Source organism: Octopus sinensis, linkage group LG25 (assembly GCF_006345805.1).
Source record: "Octopus sinensis linkage group LG25, ASM634580v1, whole genome shotgun sequence".
In the NCBI taxonomy this organism is placed as follows: domain Eukaryota; kingdom Metazoa; phylum Mollusca; class Cephalopoda; order Octopoda; family Octopodidae; genus Octopus; species Octopus sinensis.
In genome coordinates, this window is record NC_043021.1 from 21,195,287 (window position 1) to 21,220,805 (window position 25,519).

General features: G+C 38.2%; 1 long non-coding RNA gene across 1 annotated transcript; it reads left to right on the forward strand.

Annotated features, from left to right (window-relative positions):
- The first annotated feature begins 210 nt into the window (after positions 1–210).
- LOC118767904 lies at positions 211–23,733 on the forward strand. The gene is made up of 4 exons (XR_005003817.1): positions 211–288; positions 3,805–3,807; positions 23,097–23,107; positions 23,723–23,733. It is a non-coding gene; the product is annotated as an uncharacterized LOC118767904 (long non-coding RNA).
- Positions 23,734–25,519: the final 1,786 nt, after the last annotated feature.

Below are 25,519 nucleotides of genomic sequence, written 5' to 3' on the forward strand. Positions count from 1 at the left end.
TCCTCCCATATTTATCTTGACCATCTTCATCATCAACACTGTCTCTGCTTTCACCACAATCACTGTCAAAACTATAATCATCACAATAAATTTCTTTACATAGTTGAAAATCCATTACCTGATACTCATGGGACCAAGATTGTTGCAGATTTTTGATTTTTCGAATTTTGGAGTGCTTTATTAAAAACAAAATTGTGTCTACAAAATGGAACAGTTTGAGGATAGAAACCAGGTCTAAACACAATAGCTTATAGACATACTCTGAATGTAGTTCTATATAAATCTTTAGTAATTTTTTTTTTATACCTAAGACCATCAGAAATGTTAAGATATCAGCCTCTACCCACGTTGTCCTGCTTTGATTAAAAGGTTACAGTATAGATTAGATTACTTAGATAAGTTTCGGCCGAAGTTGACTCAGGCCATGTCTAATTTAATAGCACCACCTGGAAGAAATACACAGTCAGCTCTGGGGAACCGTAGCCCATTCAAGCAGAGGGTTATTGTTTCCAAAGACATATCTGGATGTGGGTGGTTTATCTGGTATTTGTTGGGGGTAATCATCTAGGGATTGTTTGAATGCCGTGAAGTTACTTTTCTCCTTTATGCGTGTCTGGCATGATGCTGAAGAGAGCAGGGCCATTTGAGGTGAAATAGTTCTGTCATAGTTTTGTGATATGACATGAACATTTCTGTAGTGGATGGATGGCAGGGGGAAGCCTTGGACAAATTTTAAAGATGGGCATTGTTGATGGAATATTTTCCACATCATACAGATGATATAGAGCTCACAGCGGCAGTGAAGGGAGCAAAGCCTGAGCTTTTTGAGTCGATCCCAATAGTCAAGGCTTGTCATGTCATCCTCCGCAGACCTCCACCAAGCAGCTCTTTTTAGGATAGATACACAAATAAAATTACTAACAGAGAAACGAAAATAAACTTTGGCAACAGCAACACCACCATAGGTTATGTGGAAACGATGAACGTGTTTTCAAGTGAGTTAATCAAAGAATGTAACATTGTAATACTTCATATAAAGTAAATATAACAAATGAAAAATCCTTCCCAGATCTCTACCAAAATTTCATCATCTGTTCCTTGTGTCATTACCAACTTTTCCTGTAAGTTTCATCAAATACCGTTCACAACATTTTGAGCTATTTTACACACAGGCACATAGACAGACAGAGGGACAGACGGACAAACCAATGCCGATGAAACCTCCTTCTTTGGTGGAGGTAATAAAAAAAATGTCCACAAGTGTTAGACATGTAGAATTCAAAAAAGTGCCGAAGGCACTTTTGGAAAAAATCTTGTGGGGGACAAGGCATTATGCATATGTTAGAAATCATTATTAAAGTGGTGTTTTGAATAGAATTTAATCAAAGATTTTCGAGTATAAATTATGAAAGATGAAAGGTTTTAATTTACATAGGAACAATTCATAATTGGTAGTTTTGTAATCATTAAACCGGAGGTGGTCTTATGTGGATTGGCATCAAGAAAGTCAAATGCTTTAGTCTTTAGAGTTGTTATTCAGACCATATTTAGAATCTAGTTTATTTCATTTCAATGTATATGAAAAGTCATCAAGAAATAGACAGGTTTTTTTTTTGGTTTTTTAGTTTTAATTTGTTTTTTTTATTTATTTCTGTTCATTTGTTTCCAGTTTTAAAAAATTTCTTTCATTTCTTCATTCTTCCTATAACTCATTTTTCATTGTTTATTCTCTCTTTTTGTTCTTTCTTACATATATATGAGTGTATGTATAAACAATATATATAAAAGTAGGTATCACTATAAATTTTTGAAAGTTATTACAAGGTAATTTCTGCTGTACTTTTTCTTGGAGAACATCCAAAAAGAAACATTTGGATACCCCGTTTATGAAATTTAGATGAATGTTTTAGGAAATATGACAATTTGAATGATCAATGAAATTGTTGAAATTTTACCTAATTTGTGTAAATGAATAAGTAGCTATGTATTATATATTATCAGGCGGGGTGCCACAATTAACACATTAACTGAAAAAAACCCCACAAAATATTCTCCAATTCTTTGCCTGTCCATAAACAATTAAGATTGCAGCAGGTATTAATGATATTCTAACTGAAAATTCATCAGGTGTTGTCCATTTGTTGTCCCTTGCAACTGAGGATATTACTCCTTACTCCTTTACTCCTTTATTTGTTTCAGTCATTTGACTGCGGCCATGCTGGAGCACCGCCTTTAGTCGAGCAAATCGACCCTGGTACTTATTCTTTGTAAGCCCAGTACTTATTCTATCGGTCTCTTTTTGCCGAACCGCTAAGTGACGGGATTTATTGTTCATAAATTGAAAAATTTCAGTTCAACTTTTAAATCTGTGAACCCATCAGCTGTTGTTGGATTTGTCACCATTCCCACTGCCAACTTATATCACATTGACTTTTATCAAATCTGGTGTCCTCAAAACAGTTGAACTTGAACAGCAAAGATTAAAAAGTGTATTATATGACTTAAATGAAATCATATGAAACTTAAATTCTACATTTGGGTTCATGGACAGTTTCCTGGCACCAATGAATTGCTAAAGACCATAAAAAAATGAGTAGGAAAGGTGCATCATATATCACATAAGATATATGTTTAACCCTTTAGTATTTAAACCGGCCATATCTGGCCAAAATATTTCATCTGTTTTATGTTCAAACTGACCAGATCCAGGCTCTCACACCTACCCTACAATGTTATTCTACATTAGGTAATTACACCATCAAGATCTTGAACATATGAGATAATGCATGATTAATTCAAATCAATGTGAATCAATAAGCATTATGTTTGATAGAATAATCAGAACACTAAAGGGTTAACAAGTTATGTGATGGGCATCATGTCACTTCTGACACCACTATAATGCAGCTTTGTTGCAATTTTCTTGTTTACAGTTATTTTGATATAAATCTTGATGGTGGTTGGCTAGATAATCGTTACGGAAAAGTGAAAATCAGCATTTGTGAAAATGTTAACATTACAACAAAAAATATCTGACTGTATTCAAAATCAGGGAAAAGACATATTTAAAAAAAATTACATAGGTCTTTCATGGCCTACAAAATAATTCATTGGACAATATGATTTTTATTGATGAATATAAACCAATATTTCTCTAATACTGTGGCTGTCTCCAATTTATGGTGTTCTATAGTGATACCTAATAAAAGCAATACATTGCTGTATATTTGGATCAAAATTCAGCCTTGGTAAATAGTTTCAGGCTGTAGCCACTTATTGAATTAATAAAAGATATAAAAGATAAATAATTTAATTTCATATATTTTTTACTTTTTTTCAATACCCCACCCCACCCCTCCATCTTTTATCTGTCTTGAGTTTGTTTCTATCTTCAAGCAGTGCATTTAACACCTTCAAAAGGCATTTAACTCTGTTTGCCCAAGGCTTTATGTTTAATAGAGAAAAATTGTTAATTAAAATTTTAATTGTGGTAGTGATGACTATAGTGGTGTTATTAAATTTTTTGAAAATTCTTTGAGATTTTATGTCAAGACAAACTCACAATACTCTAGTGATTTTACCATGGATTCCAGTACAGTGGATTTCACTTAGTTTCATTAAAGATCATATCTTTCATGTCATCGTTCAACCCCAAGACAGTGCTGATCAAGCAAGCTTATGATCAGAAGCATTTTAACCATCACCATCCTGTAATTTTATTTCAGGACTAAGTTATTTAATGTATCCTCATTTGTATTAATAAATTCTCTTTCTGAGGTAATTTTTGTTTCATTTAATGTTAAGATAGTGGGGGGGGGGGTTGTCTACAAAATATGTGTATGGTTCCTTTGATTTTCGGAAAATTGTATAATGGGTTCCACATCAAAATAAATTTTGGAATCAGTGCTAACTATCTATAAATATTTTGTAGATAAAAATAAAGACAAGACACTGCTAACACAAAAGTCAGACACAATACTGACTTGTAAAACTTTATTACACTTGTTGATATATCATGGTTGCAACATGAAATATTGGGTCCTTGTTAGCTATTAACGTTTAAGTCCTAACATTATCACACTCAATAAGAAGCTTCACATTGATAACTCAATCTGCTAAAGATGGCCAAATTTTCCTCAAATAGCATTCTGAAAGTAAAAAAGGACACATTTTGGTAATGTAGTTCTGGATAGATAATTTAAATTTTGGCACAAGGTTAGCAGTTTTTTAGGGGCTGAGGCAAGTCGATTATATCAACCCCGATACTTGGCTGGTATTATATTTTATTGACTGCAACAGGATGAACAGTAAAGTTGATCTTGGTGGCATCTGAACTCAGAATGTCAAGCCAGAAGAAATGTTGCTAAGTGTTTTGTCTGACACAATAACAATTCTACCAGCTTACTGTCTTAGTCCTGGATATATAGATAAGATGGATGATCACGGCTATGATGTCTTTGAATATAGACAAACTTAATCATAACTGAATAACAACAATAATGGTATTTCCAGAGAAAAAAAAGTAAAATTATTTGAAAATTTCCATCAAAAATAAATAGACTAAAAGGCCAAGGCAAAATACAAAACAATCAACAATCACTAAAACATTCAGATTCCATGACCCGGAGGGAGCTTTGATGTGGCTTTTAAGATGTCTGAGTATCAACATTTTGATTTTAACTTCATCTTTTAATCTATTTGATGGTTACAACCTCACTTAAATGTTCTTTTATGGATTGATGTTGTTTGCTCAGAGACACAGACAGCGAACAAAAGTTTATTTTAATGCTGTGTTTTACGGACATAATGGTTTCATTACTTAGACTAAACATTCCTGTTTATAGCTGTTAAGTGATGTCACACACCGTTCAGAGGTGGCGAGTTGTCGTCATCATCATCGAACGTATGGGTTGGACTGTTTGACAGGATCCAACAAGTCACAAGACTCTATTAAGAACCAATGTCATCTTTTACATAGTTTCTATGGCTAGATACCCTTCCTCATGCCAACCACTTTTTAGAGTCTGCTGGTTGCATTTTCACTGCTACCAACTCCAGTGTTGTCACCAACTAACTTGCAAGACAAAAAGAAAAAGCTCTTTCGACTGAGTGTGGTGGTGGTGGTGGATGTATATGAGTGATGGGGAAGTGGCTTTATGCCAGGTTTTCGAATGTTCGAGTATGATAGAGGGATGAGTACAGGTTGTCTCACGATAGAGGAGAAACATGGCTACTCAGCATTTAGGGTGGTTGTGTGTAACCGGAAAGAAGATAGAGATTGTGGTACCGAACCGAGGTGCCAGAGTGAATGCTCAAGGTACAAGTGAGCACAAGAGAGAACCCAGAGAGTGGATCAAGGGGAAGAGAGTGTGGGGAGTGAGTTACAGCTAGCCAGAAATGGGGATGGAAGAGAATGTAGTGAGTGAAAATATGATTGATGAGAAATATTGATCTGGAGAGAGAAGATAAGATGAGAAGGACAGAAGTGGCTCAGGAAGGAGGATATATCAGAAAGTAGAGGGATGATGAGCAAGGTGATGTACAGTGGCAGAGATGGAGGTCAGAAGTACACAAGGGTTTTCTGTAATAAATGGGGTGACTGTGGTGGAAGGTGGCATCAATGGCAGATATGAGAGAGTTTAGTTAATGAAAGCAGATATGAGGAGTGTTAAAGATAAGGTGGCAAGCTGGTAGAATTGTTAGTATGTTGGGTGAAATGCTTAGTGGCATTTCGTCCATTTTTATGTTCTGAGTTCAAATTCTGCTGAGGCCGACTTAGCATTTCATTCTTTTGGGGTTGATAAAATAAGTACCAGTAGAATACTGGAGTTGATGTAATTGAACTTAACTACTCTGCTGAGCCATGTTGAACCAGAGTGACAGAATAAGCTCATCAAACCAGTATCATCTCAAGCTCAAATTCATGGCCTCCACATCAGACTATGGTTGGTGAAGAAGAAAACATGCTGAGGCCTCGTTTTGCAGTAAACTGAACATGGGCAACCCAATCCAAAGAAGATGAGGTATGCCAGGTCTAAGATGTAGCTCAGAAGAGAGGGAAATATAATTGAAGGTGCAGAAAAGGGATGATTGGTGAAGAATTCTGTGCGTAGGAATGAGAGTGAGGAATGGATATTAATAGAAAGTGGTTCCAATGTGAGATGATAGTGTTACTTAACCCGAGGTCTTCTCTGATTGAGCAAACTTATGTTCAAAGGTATTCTGTGTCTTCCCTGGACAGGGTTTCCCAACGTCTCAGGCAGCCGGGGGTATTTGTCTCCCCTTCGTAAATGTATATAAGGACACAGGAAAAATGTGTCAAAGCCATCAGGAGGCGTCGATGCTTCCTAGGGCTAAACAGCGGTGGTGAACCCCCCTACTGTCACGTTCATGTTAGATTGATAGTATACAACCCTTCTATCGTCCCACCACCGTACATGTCTCTATGAGAGATTTAGAAATTTAGTATTTCTGATTTATATAACTGTCACGTATCAATAACTAGTAATTATCATTGTCTTAACATGTTGACTGTTTATAAATTAGCTGCTAAAAAGATATTTATGCATTTGTTGCTTTAATTCCACGTTAGTTCTAATTAGACTAACCATTAACTGAAAAACGTCCCAGTTAGGACCAGCCTGATTTATTTCCATGCACAGAGGACAACATTATTTACTGCATCCTTTTTGTTTTTTTTTTAAGATAATAAGGTTGAGATTGAAGTGGTATTTAACTTCAGTTTCTGGCAGGACAAGTAACTATGTAGAGAAACCCTCATTGTGTTGTGTTTGTAAATTAGTGTGACTGGGCCCGATGCCAGTGCTGCCTCGACTGGCTTCTGTGCCGGTGGCACATAAAAAGCACCATCCGAACGTGGCCGATGCCAGCGCTGCCTTGGCTGGCTTCCGTGCCGGTGGCACGTTAAAAGCACCAACCGATCGTGGCTGATGCCGGACTCCCCTGGCACCTGTGCCGGTGGCACGTAAAAAGCACCCACTACACTCACAGAGTGGTTGGCGTTAGGAAGGGCATCCAGCTGTAGAAACACTGCCAGATCAGACTGGAGCCTGGTGCAGCCCCTGGCTTCCCAGACCCTGGTCGAACCGTCCAACCTGTGCTAGCGCGGAAAACGGACATTAAACGATGATGATGTGGCTGGGGGCACTTGCTCTGCTTCTAAATTGTATGCCCCGTTGAATGTGTGCTTCTTCTCTTATATCATTAACTGCTTATCACTTTAAACCAGAGATTAAATGATTTAATTTTTCCTGTTGTGTAGTATTTAGTGAATGTTGCGCTCGATCTGATATGAAACCAGCTAATCATGTTTAGAATGTGTCTTGAAAGAAACTTGTGTTTGAATCAGCATTGAAACATCAAAAGTTCAAACATCGGGTTCAGTCCCACTGCGTGGCATCTTGGGCAAGTGTCTTCTGCTATAGCCCCGGGCCGACCAATGCCTTGTGAGTGGATTTGGTAGACGGAAACTGAAAGAAGCCTGTCGTATATATGTATATATATATATATATATATATGTATGTGTCTGTATGTGTTTGTCCCCCTAGCATTGCTTGACAATCGATGCTGGTGTGTTTACGTCCCCGTCACTTAGCGGTTCGGCAAAAGAGACCGATAGAATAAGTACTGGGCTTACAAAGAATAAGTCCCAGGGTCGATTTGCTCGACTAAAGGTGGTGCTCCAGCATGGCCGCAGTCAAATGACTGAAACAAGTAAAAGAGAGTAAATGTTTCTTCTGTAATAAAAGAGCCAGTAGATGTAGTGTGTTAGTGAATGAGTCAGTCTTTGACAATCAATCTAATAGTTTTTCTCACTACATAGTCTAGTATGTTTATGTGTGTGTGTGTGTGTGGTAGCAGCAATGTTTTAGTTACTAAACCCCCTTCTCTTTCTTGGTTTAATGAGGATGAGAAGATGCTTTCAATAAGATCAACACCAGTGCTTGGCTGATATTTTATTCACCCTGCCAATTTTGTGTGGCTAGCCACATTCTCCATTCAGCTGATCAATGGTACTTGAAAACAGCCATGACTTGGGGACCACCTGTCGGAGAGTGTAAAAGGGATAGGCTGAAAATCACATGGTGGCAGGCATTTCTTGATAACTGACCCGAAGACAGTCAACATTATGTAGCATGAAGGAGCAAAAGTAGCAGCTGACCAAAACCAGGGGAAGAAGCTTGCCATCCAATGTGCTGAGTAGCATAAGAAGCTTAAGCTAAAAAGAAAAAAGGCCAGAAATGTGAAAGTATATTCAACCAGAAGTGTACATGTGAGTAACAGCAACAGTGTGGAGGCACAGTGGCCCAGTGGTTAGGGCAGTGGACTCACGGTTGTAAGAACGCAGTTTCGATTCCCAGACCGGGCATTGTGAGTGTTTATTAAGCAAAACACCTAAGCTCCACAAGGCTCCGGTGGGGTGGGGGTGGTGAACCTCACTGTACCCTTTCACCACAACTTTCTCTGACTCTTTCTTCCTATTTCTGCCACAAAGCAGAGGAACCATGGTGTGGCCCACTATGGTGTGGTAAACTTTCAGACCCTAGTCTAGATTGCGAATCCTCTGTACCCCAGGATGGTTCAGCTCTCCACCCATTAAAAGCCATCGTTTATGGAGTGTGGATAACAATGTAACTTTTTGTGCCCGTGCAACTGCCAGTCTATCGCATGTGGTGGGTGGATCTTCAAGTTGCCGCACACATTCTTAGTAGCTTAGCGTAGGCTCGAATTAGAGATTATTCTTTGTGGCTAATGGCATGAGTCCTGATTAGAAGAAGACAGCAACAGTGGTCCCAGATAACTGAGCAATACTTCCATATGAGTCACATGAGTATTTTATTCAAGATTGGCAATTGATCAGAGTGGAAATATATTTTGGTCCAGAAAACTCTATTGACATTATCCCATCACCTCTTCATAACATTAATGCATGAAGGTGCTGCTGTGCTACATATTTGGCATAGCTTCTGAAGCTGGGTGTTTTTCCTAACACCAACCACTTATCATGAGTGGACTGGGAACATTGTATCATAGCACCGGTACTAAAGAGCTTGTCTTCTCAGTCATACATTGTTTCTATTCATTCACCAAACACTTGGCAGTGTACACTACCTTTTGTCATGATAACGGCGCAATCAATTACATCAGTTCCACTACTGGTCTGGTATTTTATTTTATTGAACACATAAAGAAGAGAGACATAGTCAACCCTGCTTGGATTTGAACCTAGACTTTAGATAGATAATAGTAAATATTGCATGCCATTTGTATGGCATTTTAGCAGTTTCAAGAGTGGGTGTGTGGTAAGTAGCTTGCTAACCAGCCACATGGTTCCGGGTTCAGTCCCACTGCGTGGCATCTTGGGCAAGTGTCTTCTGCTATTGTCTCGGGCCGACCAATGCCTTGTGAGTGAATTTGGTAGACGGAAACTGAAAGAAGCCTGTCGTATATATGCATGTGTGTGTGTTTGTGTGTCTGTGTTTGTCCCCCTCGCATTGCTTGACAACCGATGCTGGTGTGTTTACGTCCCTGTCACTTAGCGGTTCGGCAAAAGAGACCGATAGAATAAGTACTGGGCTTACAAAGAATAAGTCCCAAGGTCGATTTGATCGACTAAAGGCGGTGCTCCAGCATGGCCGCAGTCAAATGACTGAAACAAGTAAAAGAGTAATACTTTTGATTATGAGCTGTCTTGTTTATGCAACAACATCTTCTTGCTCCTTCATTCCATAAAATGTCGACTGTGTTCAGGTCATCAGGAAATTCCTGCCACCGAGATCGTGAGATCATGGTTTCAATTCCTAGACAGGGTGATGTATTGTGTTCTTAAGCAAAACATTTCATCTCACATTGCTTTGCGATCACTTCGACACCTGATGTGTGGCACACAATGCACCCACTCAGGCACACACATTTGATCACTGTAAACAATTCATTTGTGCAGGTCATTCGGCAAATGCTCATATGTCATCTTTGAAAGGAGAGTTCATCATATATATATATATATATATATATATATATATATATATTTAATCAATATAGGGTGGCAAAAAATTTTGTAGAATTTTTTTGCCACCAGCGGCCTAGTGGGAAAAAATTAAATAGTCATAGACCATTTTTAAGTTCAACATCAACAATCAAGGAACGGCCATAATAGGCCATTCACCCACTAGAAATAACAGCCAAAGCTTCAACCGCAAATAAAAATCAATTCCGTAAACCAGGAGAAAATCTTCCATAGGCCCTCAGATTCTTCAGTAAGAAATAGCCTATTTCTTAGGCTATTTCTTACTGAAGGCTATTTCTTACTGAAGAATCTGAGGGCCTATGGAAGATTGGCTTGATTTAATTTAATCAGGTTAGTTTACCATTAAACAGCAGATGAAACGGTGCATCGTATAAGAAATTACAGGGTAAATGTTTTTTAAATTTTCTCCTGGTTTACGGAATTGATTTTTATTTGCGGTTGAAGCTTTGGCTGTTATTTCTAGTGGGTGAATGGCCTATTATGGCCGTTCCTTGATTGTTGATATATATATATATATATATATGAAGCACGGCCTTTGAACATTAGGCCTCACCAAGGCAATGACTAGTGATCGAGACCTTTGGAAATATGCTGTGCTTGAGAAGACCTGGCAAGCCAAGTGGGACCATAACCTGTGGCCTATGCCAGGGGTGCAACTAGCCCACTTATGCATACCTTTCCTTCATTGGACACTAAACTCTGCTTGCGAAGACCTGTTGAGGCAAGTGAAATCGAAATAAAATTCGATGACTGGCATCCGTGCAAGTGGAGCGATAAGAACACCATCCGAGTGTGATTGTTGCCAGAGCAGCTAACTGGCTTCCGTGCTGATGGCACGTAAGAAGCACCATTCGAGCGGGATCGTTACCAGCATCACCTTTCTGCGAAAAACATTCGAGTGATGTCGTTGCCAGTGCCGCTGGACTGGCTCCTGTGCAGGTGGCACATAAAAACACCATTTGAGCATGGGCGTTGCCGGTACCGCCTGACTGGCCCTTGTGCTGTTGGCACATAAAAGCACCCACTACACTCTGAGTGGTTGGCATTAGGAAGGGCATCCAGCTGTAGAAACTCTGCCAGATCAGATTGGAGAGCCTGGTGCCGCCATCTGGTTTGCCAGTCCTCAGTCAAATCGTCCAACCCATGCTAGCTTGGAAAGTGGATGTTAAACGATGATGATGATGATGATATATATATATACACACACACACACACACTTACATGCATATATGTATGCATGTGTGTATGTATATCTCCATACATATATGTGCATGTGTGTGTGTGTGTGTACATAGCTGTATATATATATGTATTTCCAGCTATGCATATATGCATACCTAATCACATTCACAATACATTTATTCAAAGTGTATCTATGTATTTCCAAATATGCATACTTATCTATATCTGTATCCATCCATCTATATATATATATTGTATGTATGTATGTATGGGTGCATACAACCTCTGGAGTTAATTATCACATTGTGAAAATGAATGACAAATCCAAAACGAAGAATCAGAAGAGTAATAAAGAAATTATGGAAAAAAAAAAAAAAAGAAAATTACAAATAAGTGAAAGACAACCAAATATGCTTTAAAGGTTTGGCTTTAAGTCTGTTTTCCTAATGTAATTAAATCCAGCTTCGTATTGTAAAGGAAAAATATGACAAGGAATTAAGGAGTGGAAGGAAACAACTTGGTTTCTTGACTTTGTTTTGAAGTTGCTTGGATGTTTGCAAATTATTCCATTCTCTTTTATTCTCCCTTTTTTTTTTTCTTATTTCTCTAAACATTTCTGTTTATGCTTATGTTTTTGGGGAAATATGTTGTCATTCTAGGAAATAGCACATCTTTTCTTGCATTTGTTTCTGTTCAACTATCCGGCTTATTGGAACTAGTTGCATAGGATAGAATATCTTTTGTATCGTATTTTCACTCACAAGTGTCTCCCCTCTTCTTTCATATCCCAACATAAATGACAAGGGATTATCTATGTAACTCGGGTGGAACAAATAGCATGTAAGGGAAATTTTTGTTGTTGTTGTTGTTTGCAAGCCCTTGTTTAATGAGTTTCTTGCCTATATTTATATTTTTTACTGGTCTAAATCCCCAAAACTACATACACACCCTCTGCACAAAGAAAAAAATTGGGTGCCATTATTTTCATCATGTTTGTTTGATCGACTGTTTGGGTGTCTTTTCTGGCATCGAAGGAAGTATTGAAGCCACAGGAAATCAAAGCTTCATATTTTGTATGATACATGTCTACATATTTTTGAGGCATGGCTGTGTGGTAAGAAGCTTGCTTACCAACCACATGATTCCAGGTTCTGTCCCACTACATGGCACCTTGGGTAAGTGTCTTCTACTATAGCCTCAGGCTGACCAAAACCTTGTGAGTGGATTTTGTAGATGGAAACTGAAAGAAACCCATCATTATATATATATATATATATATATATATATATATATATATTATATATATATATATACACACACACACACACACACATATATGTGTGTGTGTGTGTCTGCGTTTGTCCCCCATCATCATTTGACAATAGTGTTGGTGTGCTTACATCCCCATAACATAACGGTTCAGCAAAAGAGATCAATAGAATAAGTACCAGGCTAAAAAGATTAAAATGGAAAGAAGTACTGGGGTTGATTCATTCGACTTGAAATTCCTCAAGGTAGTGCCCCAGCATGGCTGCAGTCTAATGGCTGAAACATGTAAAAGATAAAAGATAAATACCTATAAAAGCATGCAACTCATTTATGTAATCATAGGCAGGTGGCATACCCCAACTTCTGGAAACCTTGCACTTTAATAAAATTTTAAAATACGAACACTAATTTTGGGATATGTTCTGTAATTCTGTCTCTAGGGAGTAACTCAAGTGGGTTTTAACAATTTTAAATCTGCATGTATAAAGATTAAATTTTTAGAAATGTTTAAGGCAGTGCTCCAGCATGGCCACAGTCAAATGACTGAAACAAGTAAGAATAAAAGAATATCGTCATCATCCATCATTTTAAATCTGGGTTTTGTCCCCGTTAATGAGGGTGGCTGGATCTACCTCAATGCCATAGCAACTGCCCTCACACCTCACCATCTTGCCTGGCTTTGGGCGTCCTCCCTTCTCAAGCCAACCCTCCCAATCTCCCCCTCCACATTTTCTTTGGTTGACCTCACTTTCGTAGTTCATTCACTTTAAACTCAAACACTCTCAGAACATGCTCGTCATCCCTCCTCAATGCATGCCCATACCATTGCACTCCATTCACCCTTGCCAGCCGTTCCTCTGATTCCTCCAACCCCAGCATCCCCATCAAGTCCTCAGTCTTCCTCCTATCAAACGGCCTCACACCACACATTTTTCTCACCATTGCTCTCTCAGTCCTTCTCAAAATTACCATCTCTCTCTCTCCCTCAAACACCATGTCTCACTCCCCTACAGCATTGCAGCTCTCACACAACTCCTATAGACTTTTCCTTTCATCTTCAATGAGAACCTTTTCCCATATATCATCATCATCATTTAGCATCCGCTTTCCATGCTAGCATGGGTTGGATGGTTCAACTGGGGTCTGGGAAGCCAGAAGGCTGCATCAGGCCCAGTCTGATCTGGCAGTGTTTCTACGGCTGGATGCCCTTCCTAACGCCAACCACTTTGTGAGTGTAGTGGGTGCTTTTTATGTGCCAGACGGGGCTGGCAAACAGCCACAGACGGATGGTGCTGTTTACGTGCCACCGGCACGGTGGCCAGGCAAGGCTGGCAATGGCCATATAAACACGAGAAAAGAGTATGAGGGCCTTTCACTCTAATTCAATGAGTAGAGGGCTCAGTTGTTAACAACGCATGGAATACTCATTGTTAATGCCAGTGCTTGATTCTTTTGCATGTGTTTGTTACTACTGTTTAGCCCTAGGCCAGGTATGATCTAGTAGATATATGTTCAAAAATAATCTAGCCATGACGATCTCTCTCTTTTACTCTTCTATTTGTTTGTCTTTTGACTGTGGCCATGCTGGAACACCACCTTTAGTCGATCAAATCGACCCCAGAATTTATTCTTTGTAAGCCAAGTACTTATTCTATCGGTCTCTTTTGCCGAACTGCTAAGTTACGGGGACGTAAACACACCAGCATCGGTTGTCAAGCGATGTTGGGGAGAGAAACACAGACACGCAAATGTGTACGCGCACACACGCACGCACGCGCGCACGCACGCACGCGCGCACGCACGCACGCACGCACACGCACACACGCGCGCGATGGGCTTCTTTCAGTTTCTGTCTACCAAATCCACTCACAAAGCTATGGTCACCCCGAGGCTTTAGTAGAAGATACTTGCCCAAGGTTCCACGCAGTGGGACTGAACCCAGAACCATGTGGTTGGTTAGCAAGTTACTTACCTCACAGCCACTCCTATTCCTGTTCAAATATATATCTAAAACTACATTATCCAGTATGTTGTTCCCTTTTTCTTTAGTGACAGTAGTGTATAATATGAGGGAAATTTGACTGCAACATAAGCTAGGGTTAACACATAGGCTTTTGGTAGATACAATAGCTACTCTCTATGACTGTGTAGCTATGGGCATGCAGTCATCATCATTATCATTTAACGTCCGTTTTCCATGCTAGCATGGGTTGGACGGTTCAACTGGGGTCTGGGAAGCCAGAAGGCTGTGCCAGGCCCAGTCTGATCTGGCGGTGTTTCTACAGCTGGATGCCCTTCCTAACGCCAAACACTCCGAGAGTGTAGTGGGTGCTTTTTATGTGCCACCTGCACATGTGCCAGATGAGGCTGGCAAATGGCCACGACCGGATGGTGCTTTTTACTTGTCACCGGCACGGGGGCCAGGCGAGGCTGGCAACGGCCACAATCGGATGGTGCTTTTTAGGTGCCACCGGCACGGAGGCCAGTCGGGGCGGCGCTGGCAACGGCTATGTTCGGATGGTTCTCTTACGTGCCACCGGCACTGGTATCACAGTTACAATTTCCATTGATGTTGATCGATTTCGATTTCATATACATAATATATATGTCTGTATATATAATATATTACCATTTGCTGTTGCATTGGACATTAGGAAATCAAATTATCTAATGAGTGTGTTTGTCAGAGGTGGATAGACTGGAAAAAATGACAACTGCTCTCTGTTACTAGAGGTAAGGGGTTGTACCCACTCACCAGATGTAACTCTTTCTCACTTCCAGTAATAGAGAGCAGTTGCCATTTTTTCCTTACCAGCCATGTCGGTCAAGTGCACTTATTAAATAATCTGATTTCCTAATATCCTGTGTGAAGTCGATTTGTAAAATTGGCTGTAAATGGCTCCATAATACTATATATATATATATATATATATATTGATTAATATATTGTCTCTATTAACAAATACACAAGTGTATATTGTTTTGACTTACAGATTCTTAGACAACCACACATACACACACACACACGAGGGGATGCTGAAAAGTTCCTGGTTTTGGATGAAGGAAAATTCAGGAGGATCTGTTAATTTTGACTTTATTCAACAGATTCCCCTCTCAGATTCACACACTTATTTCAGCAGTCCTTCAATTTTTCTAAACTCTGTAAAAGAACTTGCAAGTTTAGGCCTCCAACCAGGCCTTTCACAATACCCTTAAAGCCAGATACTTTTCACTGCACACTCATATATATATATATAATATGTAACAATTATTCGAATGTCGGGGCAGAAACCCACATTGCCATCTCTTTAGTTATCCGGCCATCGAAAAAATGCCCTGTAGGCGTCCATATTGAATTCTTCTGTGGGGCAAAGTCCTCAACTGGTTTCTGGCGATTTTCCAAAATAAGCTGTATTAGCCCTTAGGGAAAAATAGCAGTGTACAGGAGGTAATTTATTGATAGAAATGGTAAGACAACAAAAGAATGAAAGAGACCTTGATATTATGTAAATACAGGAATTTATCTGCCAATATATGTGACAATTATTCGGTAGCCATGATAAAACTCCGAGTCTATTAAAATATATATATATATCATCATATATATATATATACATGGGGTGCTGGTGCCGGAGGGTTCCTGGCTTATAAAATATTATTTTTATTATTTACAGATTTGTAAAATCAACACTGCTTACCAAAAAAACAAAACAAAAACAAAACATTGCACACACACATACAAACACACATACATACACACATACATATATCCACATTCACATTCATTATTTCTATCTATTTCTTAAATGGAATGAAAAGTAGAAATTTGAAAATAAAATACAAAAAGAAAAAGAAAGAAAAAAAACCAGAAGCTGATGACAGGTAAATGTTTAGCCACTTTCAGATCTGATTCAGTAGACGTATGAACAAATGTATGCCAGTCAAGACCATCTTGTCTATTCTCAAATCTGATCTCAAACTAAACAAAGTCTGATGACAGGTAAATAGTCTTTTATGAAAACTTCCTGTATTTTTTTCACCTCTCCACCTATAAAGAATCAATGTTTATTTCATTAATATCTGTAGATTTATATTATTTTTATTTTAATTCTGGGTAAAAGACATCTTTATCTATTTTGCACAGCTGTCTGTATCATTTACATTATATAAGGTAGCAATGGAAAATACATAACTACAAAACGGGGAGAAATTTGGTTGATGATAATGGTATTAAAAACAGAAAAGAAAATTGAGTAACAAAAACATAAAAAATAATGAGAGTAATAATCAGAATAAGACACTCAAAGAATGAATATAAATTAATGAAATATTTCCAATTGTTAGTATATTTTTTTAGTGTGTGTTTGTGTGTGTGTGTATATACATACATATATATATATATATATATATATATATATATATATATATATATATTTTTTTTTTGATTTAGTAATTGAATTTTGTAATTATGTCCTTTCATTGCTAAAACTGGTTTTCAAAATTGTGGTCTTTGTCGCTTTTTGAACGCATTTTTTTCTTTTTTAAATTCATATACAAGAACACAAACATTGTAATTACCCACTTGTTCAAACTTAATTTATGAAAATATATATATATATATATTATATATATATATATATATATATATATATATCTGTGTGTGTGTATGTGATTATATATGCATTTGTATAGATATGTCTATATATACATATATATGTTTGTATAGTTATGTTTACACACTCTTGTGCAGACATATCTGTGTCTATATATATGCACACGCATGCGTGTGCACCTGTGTGTGCATATATATATATATGTGTGTATGTAGATGAAAATGGGAAAATGGATTTTCCAGTATTTTCAGTGATGAGTATTTCAGTTGTGCAATCAACTGAATGACATGCTCATTATATTAGCTTTATAAGTAACTGAGTATTCCACACCATCCTTAACTTGATACAGTGTGTGATAAAGCTAAGTACCAAACTTAAAAAATACTGTGGTAAATTTATTTGACTAAAAACCCTTAAAGGCAGTGCCCCGTGATGACTGCAGTTCAATACAGGAAACAAGTAAAAGATAAACATGATACTTCATCACCACTTATATCACTTTCTAGCTCCAACCCATAACCTCTCTTGTAAAATGCTAGCAGTCATGTTGTTCTTCTAGAAGAAACCTATTCTGCTCTGGCCCTTTTTTTCTCACCCTTTATCCCTCTCTACTCCTTGTTCTCCTCACATAAAGTCCCTTTGCTCCACCACTTGGGGCTCATAGTCTTACAAGCTGTATGGTGACTGCACGAGTGCTGGTGGCACAAAGAAAAAAAGGAAAATTTTAAAAAGTACCCAGTACATGCTGTAAAGGGATGAGCATTTGGAAGGGCATTCTGACGGTAGAAACCATGCCAAATAGACACTGAAGCATAATACAGCCCATCAGATCTTATCAAACTGAAGCATAATACAGCCCATCAGATCTTATCAAACTGTTCAACCCATGTCAGCTTGGAACAGAGATATTGAATAATAATGATGTGGTGCATACAAATGCATGTACACAGATATACAGAGATAAATTTGCTTGAGAAATTTCATGAATGAATGTTTTATCTTTTATTTTTGACTTGTTTCAGTCATTAGATAGTGGCCATGCTGTAGCACTACCTTGAAGAGGTTTTAGTTGAAAGAATTGACCTCACCCCCCCCTACTTATTTTTTTAAAGCCTGGTACTTATTATGTCGGTTTCTTTTATTGAACTGTTAAGTTAGGGGGATGTAAACCTGCTAACACCAGTAGTGGTGGACAAAGGCATATATACGTATATACAACAGGCTTCTTGTGGCTTCTGTCAACCAAATCCACTCACCCAAGGTTATAGTCAAAGACACTTGGCCAAGGTGCCATGTAGTGGGATTGAACCTGAAACCATGTGATTGAGAAGCAAGCTTCTTACCACACATCCATGCCAAGTTCATTAACATTCACAGATATAATTACTTACACGCAAGCATAACTATAGCTTTGATGACGTCTTCTCAACTATTTGGCTTTGGGTTCCATCGCAATTTGTGTCACTTTGGACAGACAAGTATCTTCTATATTGGCCTTTAATTGACCAGTGCTTTGTATGGAAACTGTACAAAAGCTTATCAAGTGTGTGTGTGTGCATGTGTGTGAGTGTGCATGCGTGTTTCCATGTGTCTTCATGTTACCATGTGAATACAAGCATTAATATATTTCCGTCTTTGATAAACTATATACCCCACAGCTTGCATATTGCAATTTTGTTGTGTTTGAAGGTCAGTGGAATAGAAATAATTACTTGAAAAACAAGTTGATGACAAGAAGGGCATTTCATGTATCGAAAAAAGAAAAATAATAAATATAAGGATTATGATAACGAGGACATAAACAAGTAGTGTGTTTCTAGGTTTAATCACAAATTTACACACACACACAGAGCAGCTGCAACAGCAGAAGTAGTGAAACAGCAGCAGCAATGGTATCAGTAGCAACACAGTGTGGTCAATTCATATATTCTTTCTTATCTGACTGAACATATTGGAGATTGGATGAGCTGTCAGTTGGTTGGGCGAAATGCATAACCGTATTTCGTTTTCCATTACGTTCCGAGTTCAAATTCCGCCGAGGTCAATTTTGCCTTTCATCCTTTCGGTGTCGATTAAATAAGTACCAGTTACGCACTGGGGTCGATATAATCGACTTTATATGTTTGTCTGCCCTTGTTTGTCCCCTCTGTGTTTAGCCCCTTGTGGGTAGTAAAGAAATTGGTATTCTCTAAAATATTTTCAGTTCTGTCATCAAACGTCAAAGATCTTGCATGTTCACCTGTTCAGTATAGAACAGCAGCATCTCCGAGAATTCAATCTCTGATTGAGTCCTCATAATTTACCTCTACCTCATTGTCTATCTCAACACCAGAGAAGGAAAAGATGTATCCACGTTGTTACTCTACACCTCATTCAATGCACTACTGCATGCCATAGTGTGCAGTATCGTCCTAAGCTAGGTGCAGTGGCATTTTACCTCTGGAGCAACGTACCTAGTTGTTCAGTCGACTGCTTGCATGCTATAAGACTGTTTGATCAAAACCAACTTGGGGTGACACAACAACAAAATCTAGCCGTAAATAACTACTATGATGTTGTTGTTCTTGTTGGCTGGCCTCAGCTCCTTGAGTAATCCTCCTAAGCAATCCATAATTTTACAATCCCAAAACACATATATGATAGATGTAATGCCAGCCTGAATTTAACTTATGAATTTTGATTACAACACCATTGTTCTGCCTACTACAGTCTATGCCAGCAAGACTTGGAAGAGTTCTGTAAGGACAGATGCAAAACTAATTGTCTTCTATCAAAGGTTTCGCAGAAAGATTCTGAGGGTTAAGTAGTGGGGACCGTGGAGGTTCTGAGAAAAGTGAGGTTGCAGTCACTGCAAGAGATTGTAGCAAAGTGCTGATTAGTCTCTATCTAGCTGATTAGCAGCACTCGAAAACTACCATGACTTGAGTATCACTTGTCAGCAGGCATAAAATGTGAAGGCTGAAGATCGCTTGGCAGTGGACATTTCAAGATGACCAAAAGATAGCCAACACTATATGGAATGGATGTGCAAGAGTAGCAGCTGATTGAACCTAGTGGAGAAAGCTTGCTGCACAATTTTCTGAGCTGCACAGGAGGAGCTAAAGCATGGCCATGTGAATAAAATGTGCTGTATGTAGTCTAAAGCTTCTGTTTTGGTCTGATGTCTGATATTTTGAGCATGTCTTCAGTCATAGTCTTATGTTGACCCAGGGTTTGTGATTAAAATTTGGGAGATGAAAAGGGAAATAAATTTACTGAATAGGAGGAAACACATGGAGGGAAGAGTCACTGAAGAGGTCACAAATGTGTAACGAAAATTTCCAGACTATGGACATAGGATAAAATAAGAACAAGAATGATTGAATAACGAATATATAGTGCATATGTTTAATTGGCAAAAACAAAAAGACTATCCCGAAATATTGAAATAAATAAATATATATATATGTGTGTGTGTATTCTCTCCTCACTGCTTGATAACTGGTGTTGATTAATTGACATCCCTGTAACTTACTAGTTTGCAAAAGAGACCAATAGAATAAATGCCAATCTTAAAGATAACTACTGGGGTCAATTTTTTTGACTGAACCCTAGAAGGCAGTGCCTTAGCATGGTTGCAGTTGACTGAATGAAACAAGTGGAAGCACTCTGTCGGTTATGACGATGAGGGTTCCGGTTGATCTGAATCAACGGAACAGCCTGCTCGTGAAATTAACATGTAAGTGGCTGAGCACTCCACAGACACGTGCACCCTTAATGTAGTTTTCGGGGATATTCAGTGTGACACAGAGAGTGACAAGGCCGGCCCCTTGAAATACAGGTACAACAGAAACAGGAAGTAAGAGTGAGAGAAAGTTGTGGTGAAAGAGTATAGCAGGGATCACCACCATCCCCTGCCGGAGCCTCGTGGAGCTTTCAGGTGTTTTCGCTCAATAAACACTCACAACGCCCGGTCTGGGAATCGAAACCGCGATCCTATGGCTGCGAGTCCGCTGCCCTAACCACTGGGCCATTGCGCCTCCACTAATGAAACAAGTAAAAGACATGTATAAGACATAAAGAAAAATTATCTCTGTTTCAGATGCACATTTCTTTTAATGGTGTAACTATGTTTTTCTTCTTCTTTAGTCTTGGGTCAGCTCTAATTGAACATAGGTGCTGCCTATGATCGAAATAACTCCATCTGTGACAAACCCATATTTTTGACTGACTTTTTGCTCTGCATTATTTAATGTGTTATTTGTTTCCTAAGATGTTTCCTATAGGTGCAGGAGTAGCTGTGTGGTAAGTAGCTTGCTTACCAACCACATGGTTCCGGGTTCAGTCCCACTGCGTGGCACCTTGGGCAAGTGTCTTCTGCTATAACCTCGGGCTGACCAATGCCTTGTGAGTGGATTTGGTAGACGGAAACTGAAAGAAGCCTGTCGTATATATGCATATATATATATGTATGCTTGTGTGTCTGTGTTTGTCCCCCTAGCATTGCTTGACAACCGATGCTGGTGTGTTTACGTCCCCGTCACTTAGCGGTTCGGTAAAAGAGACCGATAGAATAAGTACTGGGCTTATAAAGAATAAGTCCTGGGGTCGATTTGCTCGACTAAAGGCGGTGCTCCAGCATGGCCACAGTCAAATGACTGAAACAAGTAAAAGAGTAAAAGAGAAAAGAGTAAAGAGTATGATATAATGCGATTTGAATGAGATTGGTCTGTTATTTTTAACATGTTGAGTAAACATATTGAGACTCTCTTGTTGTTTTATTAACATGAAGTAAAGTATGCTAAATTAGGAAACTGGTGACAAAGTAGTTCAATTTACTATTTTGATATTGCTCCATACCATTTAATTCCGAAGGATCTTTTCAGATAAAGTGAGAGAAATATAATTTTCTGAGCAACAGTTTGAGAGAGAGAGAGAGAGAAAGGTAGTGATGATAAGAGAGAAAGTCAGTGAAGGAAAGAAAAACAGACATTTAAAAGAAACAAAATAAAAAAGGACATTAGTATAATGTTAGTACAAGTCTGCAAATTTTAAATATTGTAGCTTGAAGTTGTAATGTACTAAATCTCTTTTCCAAAATTATTGCATTTGTGTTCCATCACCGCAGCAACAGGAGGCGAGAGCGGAGAAGGGAATTTCTCCCAAGCTTAGTATCCAGTTGTTGTCCACCTTGGAATTATAGGTCAATGGTTGGCTTGATTCTAATTATTGATTATATGGAAGTTGTGAAGAAATTCTAGTGTCTGTTTTTATATATTGGAAAGATCTTTTATGCAACTGGGGAAAAGGAATGAAATAAAAGAAGAGAATGTGTGTGTGTGTGCGTCTGTATTCAACTTGATAGAAAAAGGAAAAAAAGCAGAAAAATTGGCCTTGTTTAGCACAGATGAAGTGAATTGGTTGGAATTTACCTTTTTTCTTTTTTTAGTACCATCGCACTTAAGTCGTTTCTGATAATTCAAATGAATTCATAGGCGCAGGAGTGGCTGTGTGGTAAGTAGCTTGCTTACCAACCACATGGTTCCGGGTTCAGTCCCACTGCGTGGCATCTTGGGCAAGTGTCTTCTGCTATAGCCTCGGGCCGACCAATGCCTTGTGAGTGGATTTGGTAGACGGAAACTGAAAGAAGCCTGTCATATATATGTATATATATGTGTGTGTATGTCTGTGTTTGTCCCCCTAGCATTGCTTGACAACCGATGCCGGTGTGTTTACGTCCCCGTCACTTAGCGGTTCGGCAAAAGAGACCGATAGAATAAGTACTAGGCCTCCAAAGAATAAGTCCTGGGGGTCGATTTGCTCGACTAAAGGCGATGCTCCAGCATGTCCGCAGTCAAATGACTGAAACATGTAAAAGAGTAAAAGAGTAAAGAGAGGTCCTTGGTAGTGAAAAGGTTGGAAATCACTGACTTGGATAATTCCTCATTGGCTTATAATTGAGTCATTTGGTTAGTGGCTTTCTTTCTTTTTTGTATTGATATAAGATACCAGTCAAGTATTGGGGTCGATGTAATTGACTAACCTTTCCCTTAGGATATGCTGACTTTGTGCCTAAATTATCATTATAGAAATCAGGGAACAACTGATTAAGGTGATCACAGTATATTACTGGTACTTATTTTTTATTGATTCTGTATGAAAAGCAAAGTGCACTAGGGTGTGAGTTGACCTAAGGGATTTAAGTAGATAATAACAGTAATAATAATGATAATAAATAATAATAATAATAATGATAATAATAACACAATAATAATAATGGTTTCAAATTCTGATACAGAGCCAGCAGTTTTTGAAGGGAAGAGGAAGTCACTTATATTGACCCCAATGCTCATCATCCTTTAGGGGTTGTTTCATCAACCCCTAAAGGATGATGAAAGGCAAGCTTGACCTTGGTAGCATTTGAATTCAGAACTTACAGAACCAGAGGAAATATCACTAGGCATTTTATCAGATGCACTGATGATTTTGTCAACACATTGCATTAATAATAATAATAATAATGATGATGATGTGATGACACACAACAATGATGATGATGATGATGATGATAAATATCTAATTTTCTTGACTGAATTAAATTTATTGCTGAATATCTATAAACTCTGATAAGTAAAATGAAACAAAAAAATAAAAAGGAAAAACTTATAGTATATTGTTTCCTGTCAAATATGTTGTGTTCTTTATAGAAATAGATAGAAATTTATTAAAAAAATCAAAAAAAGAAAATCATGTTTATTCTTTGATAGATGCAGTCAATTCCATTACATGATACTGAGAGAGCTTCATCTGCAGGATTTCTTCTAAAGGGGGAAGAGAAATATATATGTTAAGAAACGCTTGCACACAGATATTTCAAGTAGAGAAATTCAATGTTTTATACTTAATGCTTTTAAGTTTCTTACTGCAAGCAGATTTTTGGGCTTCAATCTTTCTTGGAATGTATATTTATATTACAAAAAAAAAAAAACCCTACACATTCTACTACCTCAGTATTGAGTTTCTCTCTCAAATAATAATAATAATAATTATGCATGTATGTGCACACACACACACACATGTGTACCAATGTGCACAGTGGTATGCACACTAGTGTACATATTTTCTGCATACAGACATGCATTTACATATACATACACACATATACACAAACACAAAACATGCACCAATGTGTATATTGGAATGCACATTTGTATACATATTCTATTTGTGTATTTGTGTGCATTTGCATATTCATGTGCATTTGTATAATACATTTTCTGCACACACACACACCTGCACACATACTCACACACTCATATGCATATACACATAGTCATTTTAGCAAAATTATAGCCCTCCCACCCCTACCAAGTAAATCAATGCACTAGGTCCAATAAATTTATTTACTGAGAACAAGCCGCATACATATATTAGAATTGGGCCACTAGACTCATGTGGATCCTGGGTAATTACCCAGGGTGCCCACATCTGAAGATGACACGCTGTGTATGTGTATATATTATACATCTGTGTTGTGTATATTATATATATATATATATATGTGTTTGTGTGTGTGTGTGTGTGTGTGTGTTTATATTCCCAACTGACACGCATTTTCTTGATATTTGTTGAAGTCCTGATTACTGGTGTTAACTTTACTCAATCAAGTGACCCAGATTAATATCATCTGTCTTCTAGGCTGACATGGTTTAAACAGTTCAATAGGAAGCCTGTTGTATATATGTATATATATGTGTGTCTGTGTTTGTTCCCTTAGCATTGCTTGACAACCAATGCTGGTGTGTTTATGTCCCCGTTACTTAGCGGTTCCGCAAAAGAGACCGATAGAATAAGTACTGGGCTTACAAAAGAATAAGTCCCGGGGTCGAGTTGCTCGATTATAGGCAGTGCTCCAGCATGGCCACAGTCAAATGACTGAAACAAGTAAAAGAGTAAAGGAGCTGATGAATCAAAGAACATCTGTCTTCTCTGACAAGGCTTCTTCTATCTGCATTCACATTCTAACACTAACCACTAACACCGTAAAAAAATGGCCCCAGTACAGAGTGTACTGGGTGCTTGTTTTTTTTTTTTTGTGGCACTAGTACTAACAAAGTCACTATGTAACTAATATGGCCAAAGAGGCTCCTTCACTGAGTGGAAGTTATTGCAGAGAGAAAGATGGCTTTGTGCTTGGTATTGAGACGTTTAAAGTAAGGTTGATGTAGACAGTATGATAGACCATAGTTTCAAGAATCTCTTTACTCTTTTACTTGTTTCAGTCATTTAACTGCGGCCATGCTGGAGCACCGCCTTTAGTCGAGCAAATCGACTCTGGGACTTATTCTTTGTAAGCCCAGTACTTATTCTATCGATCTCTTTTGCCGAACCGCTAAGTGACAGGGACGTAAACACACCAGCATCGGTT